The following is a 13145-nucleotide window of genomic DNA, read 5'->3' on the forward strand; positions in this document are numbered from 1 at the left end:
TTGTGGCTTTTTTTTTCATTTTAAGTAGTATTGCTAAAGACTTTTAACTATACCAATTTTTTTCTGACTTCCTTAAACATTAATTAGTGACTGTTCCTGTTATACAGAATTGGTTTAAAATAAAAGAAAAATAATAACAAACTGCATTATTTTGTGTGTGCATTTCTGCATTGTTTTTGTCCTATTTACAGGTACTGTAAGGGTCCACTGACTTTTCATCCATCATAGACCTTTCTCTTCTTTTTTATTTCTGCTTCATCTATTTCAGTGTGTCTGGCATTCTGGCCTTTTCTATCCATCTCTCTGCCCAGGTCTGCTAGAGAAGGGGTTGGAATACCGCATTGCTGGTTTTTGTATGACCCATAAGCGGAGAATTTTTTTTAACATTTTAAAATAATTGAGGAAAAAAATCCAAAGAAGAGTAATATTTCGTGACATATGAACATTATAGGAAATTAAAATGTCAGTGTTCATAAAGTTTTATTGGAACAGAGCCGCACTCATTTATTTACGTATTATCTATGGCAGCCTTCGAGCTATGATGGCAGGTTGAGAAGTTGCAAGAGACACCATATGGCCTGCAAAAGCTAAATATTTACTCTCTGGTCCTTTAGAGAACATCTGCCAGAACTCTTATACTAGACATTCCTTTTCCATCGGATGTCTCAGACCTAAGACATGTTTGGACGTGCTAACTCATTCAACAACTGTTTTATCACATGCCTACAGCATGCCAGACACACTGCTAGAACACAGGTATCCAAAGGTGGACACGACATGACGCCTTTTCTGTTAGGAGGGAGGAGCTCACAGCCTAGAGGGTAGCATGGGCCTGTCTACAAGTGAACTACACTCCAGCTCTGTGTGTTGGTGCCCAGGTGTGAGATAGGGGCTGGGGAAACTCAGGAGGAGCCCTGACTGCCTGGGAGGTGGGAAGAGAAGTGGTTATCATTAGATAATGGATAGCAAAGTCTGGATAGCCTTTTTTATTTTTATTTTTTATTTTCACAATATCCATGGCTAGGGCTATTTTTTCTCTTTTTCAATTTTTTTTTTCTACACAATGTACAATTCCTTTTAAATTGATCAAGAAATAGCTTATATACACCAATGAGTCCTTGTTATAACATCTCGGCAGCAAATATCATAAGCTAATGAAGGTCTTGATGAAAAGGATGGGAGCCTAGGACTGACTGGGTTCAGGGTAGGGGGTGCGGAGAGAAGGGTTTTGCCTTCTAGAGGAGTGGGGAGAAAAGGGAATGATTGGGGAAAAGGGACAAAAGTAAAATATCAAGAAGCATCTATAGCTAATTCCTTTTAAAGAGGAAAGGAAAGGTAACCAAAGCAGGAAAACATTTATCTCTGTGTTCTAAAAAAAATTGTCTACCATACATATATCCAAAAAGGCTGCGTGTTTTCTGTGTTGGTTACTTTTTAATTATAACACTAGAATTGTTCCATTAAAGTTAATTGTTACCTAGAACAAGAGTTGTTATAATTTTAACAAGTGTACCTTTAACATTTCAATTGCACATAAAAAATATTCCTCTATTATAGGGTCAGTATTTTACAGAGCTATGTAAGTAAATATTGTATATAATGATTTTAGTTTCTTATCAAAATATAAAATTTTCTTTTAAAAGTTGCTACTGGCGAGGGGAATAGATTTTTAGGTTAAAAGAGCAATTTTCATTTGCTTTTAAGTTTTTTTTAAAAATGTTTCTCAGCACATTTAACAAAGGCTTAACGATTGTACCATGCTAGGGACATTTGGGTTTTTGTGTAAAAAGGAGATCAGTGGGCTTCATTCAAGATTTCCTGAATTATATTGTGGGGAGAGGCATGGCATGCAGAGATTTCTGTTTTTAGTAAACTCCCAAGGATTTCTGTCTACACTAAAGTTTGGGAACTACTGCTAAGGATAATATTGATTAAAGATGCATTTTAAAAATTGTTATTAACTTCTTCATAGCTATTTTTTTGTTTTTGAGGCGTGGCCTTGCTCTGTTGCCCAGGCTGGAGTGCAGTGGCACGATCTGAGCTAACTGCAACCTCTGCCTCCTGGGCTCCAGAGATCCTCCCACCTCGGCCTCCCAAGTAGCAGGGACTACAAGAGCATGCCACCGTGCCCAGCTAATTTTTTAATTTTTTTGTAGCTATGGGGTTTCACCATGTTGCCCAAGCTAATTTCCAACTCCTGGGCTCAGTCTGCCCCCCTCAGCCTCCCAGTGCTGGGATTATAGGCATGAGCCACTATGCCTGGCCTTGTTTTTGTTTCCGATTTTGTTTTGAGACAAGCTCTCACTCTGTTATCCAAGCTGGAGTACAGTGGCACAATCACAGGTTGCTGCAGCCTGGACCTCCTGGGCTAAGGTGATCCTTCCACCTTATCCTCCCAAGTGACTAGGACTACAGATATGCGCCACCACACCTGGCTAATTTCTTTTTTTTAAGTCTGAATCTTGTTATGTTACCCAGGCTGGTCTTGCACTCCTGACCTCAAACTGTCCTCCCATCTCAGCCTCTCAAAGCATGAGGGCTCGTGCTGGGATTACAAGCATGAACCCTCATGCTTGAGCTTTTCTGTCATCTCTATCAGCCCCTGAAGTGTACTGAACTTTTTAAAGTTCTCTGAGACAACGTAAAGGAATCCTGATTGTCCAAAATGTGCACAGTCTCCCTCTTCTCTCTTTTTTTTAAATTTTGAAAAAGAGCAAAATGCATGAAAAATAATTTGGAGCAAACATACTTGTATGTTTTGCTGTAATTTTTCATGTATGTGTTTATACATATATACATATTTATTTATCTAACAGATAAGATTTGCCAGTTTGTTCCTTCCCCCAAAATGTTAATATCGGCGTTGTCTCTTGGCACCCCTGTTCAATTCCCTTTGCCCTCCAGTGGAAAGCATTAACATAAATTTTAGAATATACCCTTTTGAACTATGTTTTGTTACTTTAAAAGGGATTATTTTGGGTGTCCAAATATAGACACATGATATTTGTATATGTTATTGCGGTTGTAATTTTCATAAGTGTTATCGGGGTATACTCTAATTTTTCAGCTTGGGGTTTTCACTCAGGTTTTTTTTTTTTTTTTTTTTTGAGCTAAAAACTAGATCATCTCTTTAAATGCTGTGTAAATATGCCAGACGTTATTTATCCCTTTCCTCATGTTCCTAAGTGCACTGATAGGCACTTCGAGTTGTTTCTGTTTTTTGCTATTATGAGCAATGCTGCAGTGAACATCCTTGCAAACATCCATTTGCACATGTGTGAATTTTAGTAAGATGTATACCTACCTCAGAATGGAGTTGCATCATTTTTCTAGATATTGCCACATTATTCTCCGTAATGACTGAATTGGCTTATATGAGATACTTTTCATTTTGCATCGATGGCTAGATACAGACAAAGAATACTTCAGGTGGCACTTAATGTGTCCCAGGTAGCGCTCCATGTTCTGTGAATGCCTCGGGTATGTGGGAGCCAGTAATTACCATTTATCATGAACTGTAAAAGAGTGGAGCATGTTAGCTAAGCTACAGGGCTTGGAGTGGAGGCTGGTGGAATTGTGTTTCGGGCCAAGAACTGGAACAACTTGGCTGAAGACCTAGAATATCAGGGAAGAAAAAAGAACCCAGGAACCAAAGGATTAAGTATCTTCGTAGGATTACAGATGGACTGATGTTGAACCACCCAGAGAGATCTGACACAGAAAACCCCGGCACCAGTCCTTCTCATTGTCCTCACTGGAGCTTTGGCAGGTCCTGCTTATGATAAAATGTATAAAGGCTCTTAAACCTGCCACAAGCCTCCCTAGAAAGGGCTCTATCTGTCACCTCAGAAGCCAAGCAGCAGCAGACACAACTCATAAAGGGCTCACTGTGGATGACTAGGGCTGCTGGCTTAAGCAGGTCGTCGTGGCTGTGGGGTGCCACCATTTCTGGCTTGCACGGATGATAGGGCACTGCCAGCATCTTTGTGGAAAGTCTCTCTTGAGGATGGGTCTGAAATGTCTGACTGTTGTGAGCAATTTCTAAAAGTAAACTGTGCATTCAAAGAGAAGTCTGTCTCTCTAACCTTGGGTTTACATTGCTATTCGGACCACCTAAAGGGCTCAAAGGCCAAGAGTCGGGGAGGGGCTGTAGCTGTATAGCTGTTGGTGCCTAGTCACTCCTTTTTTGGGATGCAGACTGGGCATATCTCCCCTCTCCCAACCCTGCTTCCCAGGAATTGCCTTTCACCTTTGCTGCCGGCCTCTAAAGGCCAGTTCTTCTCTGTGTGCCCTCTCCTATATCCTACCACCATTGAAATGAACTCACAAACTACTGTGTTTTCTCACCTTCTGTGAACGGATGAGAAGAAGGGAGGGAGTAAGGAAGCTAGCAGGTTAGTCCAAGAAGAAAAATCTTAACAAAGATTGGATTCCTGCATTACCCAGCCTATCCTGTTATGCTAACTCAATAAAATAAGGAAGACGCATTGCAGGGAAAGTAAGTCAGGACCCTAAAATGATGTGTTAGCAGGGCTGGGCTTAGGGTGAGGCAAAGGAGACACCTGGTTGCAAAATTGAGGGAGGCAATAACCTGCAGCCATCCTGAGAGCAAGTGAGGGCCTCTTGAAGTGTTGTACCGTTTTCAAATGTGTGTCTCCTTTCTAACTCTAGTCCCGGCCCTGCTGGGGTTCAGTTCCCATTTTGGGTTTTTTTTGGTCAGTATCCAGATCTGAGTGCATCCCTTTTATTCCCTCAGCTATGGACACTGATGGACCGTGCTAGAGAAGAGACTGATTTAGTCTGTCTTTAGTTTGCCATCTCAGACTACATCTGGAATTTTATAGCAGTCAGTGGGGAAAAAAGGTTTTTAGATACAGTATTTTGTTTTAGAGAGAACTTTTCAGGAATGTGTCTTGCTGACAAGCAGAGACCATTGAAAATTGCTTCTCTCCCATCAACGTCAATAATTTAAACCTGTCCTAGAACTTAAATTTTAATTGAGGCAAGAGGCAGATATTCACACATACTCATTGAAAGCTGGCCTGTGTCCAACTGTGGCAAAATAAGACAGATGGGTTTGATTGGTGTAAGAGGTAGAAAAATCAACCTTAGAGACTTTCTTAGCATATGAGCTCTTTGGGTTCTTGAGTACTTTCTTGATGGCTGACTGCTGAAACACGTGGTTATGATGCTGTCTCTAAACATAGGTGGCATTTTTGTTTCAAGAAACTACTCTTCCAGTCATGCACCCAATATCTTGATTGCGCTCTGCAAATGCAGAGTAATTTCCAGCTGGATCAGTAAAGAATAATACTGCCCGTGGAAAAAGCGCTAGAATTCTTACTTTATGTTATCATGCATTTAAGGTTTCCTCTGTGTTCACTTAACTAGTCTGCAGAAGACCGGTCTCTTGCTCCTTTAACTTGTGCTTCCTAAGGAGTGCTTACAGGCTTTGTCATGTCTGAGTGCAAAGTCAGATTAGAAACTGTAGAGAGATGGGAGGGCACAAAGGATCTGTAGAGTTGGACAATCAAACAAATTAGGTGGAGGAAGCCTATGAAAAGCAACATTTTTTTTTTCTCTATCTTCATCTACCGGGAAGTAAGCACTTTTTCCTTTGGAGATGGCTAGAGCGGGAACCTCCCCATCTTTCCCCTTCTCTGCTTCCAGTGTCCTCTGTGTGTCTATAATCACCTTTGCTACCAGGCGAAGACTCTTTGGTCTTTTTAGTCAGCATGGGAGAAAGACAGGTAGGGAGATCACCCAGGAAGCTCCGTTTGCCTTTTCAGAGTTAACAGTGCTGTGCAGCTAATTTGATTATCACACTTAACTGAAAATACCTGCAGGGTCTGCCAGACAGAGGACAACTAGCCTGGTAGTGTCGGCCCCACACAAACCCTTCTCACTGTCAGACTGGATTAAATGAACATGTTTTTAAACATATGTGCCATGTTCAGGCCTTGGAGCAAGCACTTGCTTCATCTCAATGACTCCTTGGGATATTGTTATGTGCACATTGGACCTATTTTGCCTTTGGACTCACTTCCCTATAGCCTAAGCGTGGTAACATTGGTGGAAACTGATCCAGTGGTACAGTGTGCCTAGGGAAATGAGCTTGTTTGACAGAAGCTCTGCAGGGCCTAGGGAGAATCTAGAGGTAGATGAGATGCAGAATTCTCCTGGTGCCTTGCAAAGCCCGGGCTCATGTTGCCTCACATGGTCTTCTCCCTCTTTTAAAGACCAAGCCACGTGTCACATAGCTCCAGATCATCTGGATGGGAAAGATCTAGTGGGGCACCTCAGGGGTGTGACCTAACTCTGGATAATAGGGGACCTTGCACTACTTGAACACAAGTTCAGATGGCCATTCTAGTAGGTGAGTCCTGGTCACTCTGTTGCCTACAATATGGGAGTTGACCTTTCTATGTAATACTGTTAGGAACCTTTCACTTATTCTTTCTTCAAATCTGGGGATGCCTACTATATTGCAAGTGCTATTCTAGGCATGGGGATATAGCAGTGCCCAAGACAGAGTCCCTGTTGTCTATCCTAGAGCTTAAATCTAAATTGAGGCAAGAGGCAGATAGTTGCACATATTCATTGAGGACCTACTCTGGATTTATGACCTGTGAATACAGTGGTAAATTTTTTAAATAAAGGTATAGAAGTATAGGCTAAATCCATTACCAAGATAATTTCAGGTGGTGGTAAGTGCTCTTGGGTTAACCCATGTTTTGGAGATGGACAGGGAACTGTGTTAGTCCAGGTGGTCAGGGAAAGCTCTCTCAGGAGGTAGCATTTAAGCCATGACCTGAACGAAGTGAGAGGGCAAAGAGGTAGAGGAAGGTTTTTCCAGGAAGTGGGAACACCAAGTGCAGAAATCCTGGGAAAGGCACCTGTTTGGTGTGGAAACACCCTTGGCATGGTCAAGGAACAATAAGATCAGTGTGGTACATGCTGAGTTTGCAGAGCTGAGCAGGGGCCACACCAGGTGGTAGCTTCGGGACCTCAGAAAGAAGTTTGAATTCCATTCTGATTGTAGTGGGGAACCATTGGAGAGCTCTGAGGGTGTGAGTGGCACAGCCTGTGGTGAGGGTGCCTCTTTCCCAGGGTCACCCAGTTGCTTTATGCAGAATGAGCGGAGCAGGGGCAAGCGTGGTATTGGGGAGGCTGATGCAGTGTTGCAGCTGAAAGACACTGGGGCCTGGACTAGGGTACTAGTTGTGGAAATGCCGAGAGTGGGCACATTTGGGATATATTTTTAAAGATAGGGCTAACAGGATTAACCAATGAGCTAGATGTGATGTGTGTGGGGAAGGGGGATGAAGGATGACTCCTGGCTTTTTGGCCTTCACTGGGGGAGAAACGGAGGTCTTGTCTTATTATGGTGGTGGAGTGTGTGGGTGTTGGGGTGAAGACAGCAAAAGTTCTGCTGAGAGTTCTCAGCATACAGATTCTTCTTGTGTATCAACCATGGGACTGATGAGATCGCTGAGGGCAGGTCTGTGGATAGAGGAGGAGAGGAGTCAGGACAGAGTCCTGGGCTCTACAACATTTAGAAGTGGGAGAGGAAGGTCTAGCAGTGAAGTCAGGAAGGAACAGCCTGGGATCAGAGCAGAGCCTTTGGCTGTATTCTAGTCAGGACTCACACTGTAGAGAATAAAAAAATAAAACTCTGGAAGACTGAGCCCACTGTTTGGGGAATAAACTACTGGTTGATTTAAGACAATGACCTATGTTTTCCATTCATGTAATTGGAAATGGCAGCTTGGAAGAGTGGAAGCCATGACGTCAAACAGACCTGAGTTCAAATTCCATTTATAGCACTTACCAGCTTGTGGACCTCCAGGAAGTTACCTGCCATCTGAAGATGGTGAGGACAGAAGTGTCCTTGTTTATAAAATGGAAAGAATAATAGGCTCCATCTCAGAGTCAGTGCTGTCAAGATTGAGTTGATACATGCAAAGTGCATATCCAGTTGCTGGTATGGAGTGAGGTCTCAAAAATGGTTGCTTTTACCCCAGTAACTGTTTCTCTGGATCTGTTGCTGGGGATGTTTAAGAGTTTGGAATACTGTATTTTCTAGTTTGAATGTTTGGGCTTCATTTGCTATTTATAACTTCTGTTTAATATCTGTTGCTGGCTCTCAGCTTAGTGATAATGCCCTGATTGCTTCAGCCTTGACACTTGTCCCAATTCCCAAGACAATAATTATGTCACCCTGGAAGTGTTAAGAGAAATTCTTTTTATTTATTTATTTTTATTTTTATTGCATTATAGGTTTTGGGGTACATGTGAAGAACATGCAAGATTGTTGCATAGGTACACAAGTGGGAGTGTGATTTGCTGCCTTCCTCCCCCTCACCTATATCTGGCATTTCTCCCCATGCCATCCCCCCACCAACTCCCCACCCCCCGCTGTCCCTCCCCTGTTTCCCTCCAACAGACCCCAGTGTGTGATGCTTCCCTCCCTGTGTCCGTGTGTTCTCATTGTTCAATACCCGCCTATGAGTGAGAACATTCGGTGTTTGATTTTCTGCTCCTGTGTCAGTTTGCTGAGAATGGTGACTTCCAGGTTGATCCATGTCCCTACAAAGACACGAACTCATCGTTTTTGATGGCTGCGTAATTTTCCATGGTGCATATGTGCCACATTTTCCCTGTCCAGTCTATCATTGACGGGCATTTGGGTTGGTTCCAGGTCTTTGCTATTGTAAACAGTGCCGCAATGAACATTCATGTGCACGTGTCCTTATAATAGAACGATTTATAATCCTTTGAATATATAGCTAGTAATGGGATTGCTGGGTCAAATGGAATTTCTATGTCTAGGTCCTTGAGGAATCACCACACTGTCTTCCATAATGGTTGAACTAACACTCCCACCAACAGTGTAAAAGTGTTCCTATTTCTCTACATCCTCTCCAGCATCTGTTGTCTCCAGATTTTTTAATGATCACCATTCTAACTGGCGTGAGATGGTATCTCAATGTAGTTTTGATTTGCATTTCTCTAATGGCCAGTGATGATGAGCATTTTTTCATATGTTTGTTGGCCTCATGTATGTCTTCTTTTGTAAAGCATCTGTTCATATCCTTTGCCCACTTTTGAATGGGCTTGTTTGTTTTTTTCTTGTAAATCTGTTTTAGTTCTTTGTAAATTTTGGATATCAGCCCTTTGTCAGATGGGTAAACTGCAAAAAATTTTTTCCCATTCTGTTGGTTGCCGATTGACTCTAATGACTGTTTCTTTTGCTCTGCAGAAGCTGTAGAGTTTGATTAGGTCCCATTTGTCTATTTTGGCTTTTGTTGCTAATGCTTTTGGCGTTTCGGTCATGAAGTCCTTGCCTACGACTATGTCCTGAATGGTTTTGCCTAGATTTTCTTCTAGGGTTTTTATGGTGTTAGGTCTTATGTTTAAGTCTTTAATCCATCTGGAGTTCATTTTAGTGTAAGGTGTCAGGAAGGGGTCCAGTTTCTGCTTTCTACACATGGCTAGCCAGTTTTCCCAACACCATTTATTAAACAGGGAATCCTTTCCCCATTGCTTATTTTTGTCAGGTTTGTCAAAGATCAGATGGTTGTAGATAGGTTGTGTTGCCTCCAAGGCCTCTGTTCTGTTCCATTGGTTTGTATCTCTGCTTTGGTACCAGTATCATCCTGTTCTGATTACTGTAGCCTTGCAGTATAGTTTGAAGTCCAGTAGTGTGATGCCTCCTGCTTTGTTCTTTTTGCTTAGACTTGACTTGGCTATGCAGGCTCACTTTTGGTTCCATATGAAGTTTAAGCTGTTTTTTTCCAGTTCTGTGAAGAAGATCATTGGTAGCTTGATGGGGATAGCGTTGAATCTGTAAATTACTTTGGGCAGTATGGCCATTTTCACGACATTGATTCTTCCTAACCATGAACATGGAATGTTTCTCCATCTGTTTGTGTCCTCTCTTATTTTGTTGAGAAGTGGCTTGTAGTTCTCCTTGAAGAGGTCCTTTACATTCCCTGTTAGCTGTATTCCTAGGTATTCTTTGTAGCAATTGTGAATGGCAGTTCGTTCTTGATTTGGCTCTCTTTAAGTCTGTTATTGGTGTATAGGAATGCTTGTGATTTTTGCACATTGATTTTGTATCCTGAGACTTTACTGAAGTTGCTTATCAGTTTCAGGAGACTTTGGGCTGAGATGATGGGGTCTTCTAGGTATACAATAATGTCATCTGCAACTAGAGACAATTTGGCTTCCTCCTTTCCTATTTGAATACCCTTTATTTCTTTTTCTTGCCTGATTGCTCTGGCTAGAACTTCCAATACTATATTGAATAGGAGTGGTGAGAGAGGGCATCCTTGTCTAGTGCCAGATTTCAAAGGGAATGCTTCCAGTTTTTGCCCATTCAGTATGATATTGGCTGTTGGTTTGTCATAAATAGCTTTCATTATTTTGAGATACGTTCTGTCAATACCTAGTTCATTGAGGGTCTTTAGCATAAAGGTCTGTTGAATTTTTTCAAAGCCTTCTCTGCATCAATTGAGATAATCATGTGGTTTTTGTCTTTGGCTCTGTTTATGTGGTGAATTACATTTATGGACTTGTGTATGTTGAACCAGCCTTGCATCCCTAGGATGAAGCCTATTTGATCATGGTGGTAAGCTTTTTGATGTGCTGTTGCAATCGGCTTGCCAGTATTTTATTGAAGATTTTTGCATCTATGTTCATCATGGATATTGGCCTGAAGTTTTCTTTTTTTGTTGAGTCTCTGCTGGGTTTTGGTATCAGGATGATGTTGGTCTCATAAAATGATTTGGGAAGGATTCCCTCTTTTTGGATTGCCTGGAATAGTTTCAGAAGGAATGGTACCAGCTCCTCTTTGTATGTCTGGTAGAATTCATCTGTGAACCCATCTAGACCTGGGCTTTTTTTTGGGTGGTAGGCTCTTAATTGCTGCCTCAACTTCAGACCTTATTATTGGTCTATTCAGAGTTTCGACTTCTTCCTGGTTTAGGCTTGGGAGGAGGGGAGTGTCCAGGAATTTATCTGTTTCTTCCAGGTTTACTAGTTTATGTGAATAGAGTTGTTTGTAATAATCTCTGATGATGGTTTGGATTTCTGTGGAATCTATGGTGATATCCCCTTTATCATTTTTTATTGCATCAGTTTGGTTATTCTCTCTTTTCTTTTTTATTAATCTGGCTAGTGGTCTATTTTGTTGATCTTTTCGAAAAACCAGCTCCTGGATTTATTGATTTTTTGAAGAGTTTTTTTGTGTCTCTATCTCCTTCAGTTCTGCTCTGATCTTAGTTATTTCCTGTCTTCTGCTATGTTTTGAGTTTTTTTTTTATCTTGCTCCTCTAGCTCTTTCAATTTTGATGATAGGTTGTCAATTTTAGATCTCTCCTTTCTTCTCATGTGGGCACTCGTTGCTATATATTTTCCTCTAGAGACTGCTTTAAATGTGTTCCAGAGATTCCAGTATGTTGTGTCTTCATTCTCGTTGGTTTCGAAGAACGTCTTTATTTCTGCCTTCATTTCATTGTTTATTCAGTCAACATTCAAGAGCAAGTTGTTCAGTTTCCATGAGGCTGTGCGATTCTGAGTTAGTTTCTGAATTCTGAGTTCTAACTTGATTGCACTGTGGTCTGAGAGACTGTTTGTTATGATTTCCGTTCTTTTGCATTTGCTGAGGAGTGATTTGCTTCCAATTATGTGGTCAGTTTTAGAGTAGGTGTGATATGGTGCTGAGAAGAATGTATATTCTGTGTATTTGGGGTGGAGAGTTCTGTAAATGTCTATTAGGTTTGCTTGTTCCAGGTCTGAGTTCAAGTCCTGGATATCCTTGTTGATTTTCTGTCTGGTTGATCTGTCTAATATTGACAATGGGGTGTTAAAATCTCCCACTATTATTGTGTGGGACTCTATGTCTCTTTGTATGTCATTAAGAACTTGCCTTATGTATCTGGGTGCTCCTGTCTTGGGTGCATACCTATTTAGGATTGTTAGCTCTTCTTGTTGCATTGATCCTTTTACCATTATGTAGTGTCCTTCTTTGTCTCTTTTGATCTTTGTTGCTTTAAAATCTATTTTATCAGAGATGAGAATTGCAACTCCTGCTTTTTTTTGCTCTTCATTTGCTTGGTAAATCTTCCTCCATCCCTTTACTTTGAGCCCTTGTGTATCCTTGCATATGAGATGTGTTTCCTGGGTACAGCACACTGGTGGGTTTTGGCTTTTTATCCAATTTGCCAGTCTGTATCTTTTGATTGGGGCATTTAGTCCATTTACATTTAGGGTTAATATTGTTATGTGTGAATTTGATACTGCCATTTTGATGCTAGCTAGCTGTTTTGCCCATTAGTTGATATAGATTCTTCATTGTGTTGATGCTCTTTACCATTTGGTTTATTTTTGGAGTGGCTGGTAATGGTTGTTCTTTTCTATGTGTAGAGCCTCTTTCATGAGCTCCTGTAAAGCAGGGCTGGTGGTGATGAAATCTCTGAGTACTTGCTTGTTCGCAAAGGATTTTATTTTTCCTTCACTTAGGAAGCTTAGTTTGGCTGGATATGAAATTCTGGATTGAAAGTTCTTTTCTTTAAGGATGTTGAATATTGGCCCCCACTCTCTTCTGGCTTGTAGGGTTTCTGCTGAGGGATCTGCTGTGAGTCTAATGGGCTTCCCTTTGTGTGTAACCTGACCTTTCTCTCTGGCTGCCCTTAGCATTTTCTCCTTCATTTCAACCATGGTGAATCTGACGATTATGTGCCTTGGGGTTGCTCTTCTTGAGGAATATCTTTGTGGTGTTCTCTGTATTTCCTGAACTTGAATATTGGCCTACGTTGCTAGGTTGGGAAAGTTTTCCTGGATAATATCCTGAAGAGTGTTTTCCAGCTTGGATTCATTCTTTTCGTCACATTCAGTTACTCCTATCAAACGTAGATTAGGTCTTTTCACATAGTCCCATATTTCTTGGAAACTTTGTTCATTCCTTTTTACCCCTTTTTCTCTAATCTTGCCTTCTCATTTTATTTCATTGAGTTGATCTTTGACCTCTGATACCCTTTCTTCTGCTTGGTCAATTCAGCTGTTGAAACTTGTGCACACTTCGCAAAGTTCTCGTGTTGTGTTTTTCAGCTCCATCAATTCACTTATATTCCTCTCTAATT

At 41.2% G+C, this 13145-nt stretch overlaps 1 protein-coding gene across 9 annotated transcripts in view; it reads left to right on the plus strand.

The window, feature by feature from the left end:
* Nucleotides 1-13145, plus strand: part of ARHGAP26 (Rho GTPase activating protein 26) — a 509638-nt gene that overhangs the window by 339382 nt on the left and 157111 nt on the right. The window lies entirely within an intron of this gene.

Source organism: Saimiri boliviensis, chromosome 1 (genome assembly GCF_048565385.1).
Source record: "Saimiri boliviensis isolate mSaiBol1 chromosome 1, mSaiBol1.pri, whole genome shotgun sequence".
NCBI classification, from domain to species: Eukaryota; Metazoa; Chordata; class Mammalia; order Primates; family Cebidae; genus Saimiri; species Saimiri boliviensis.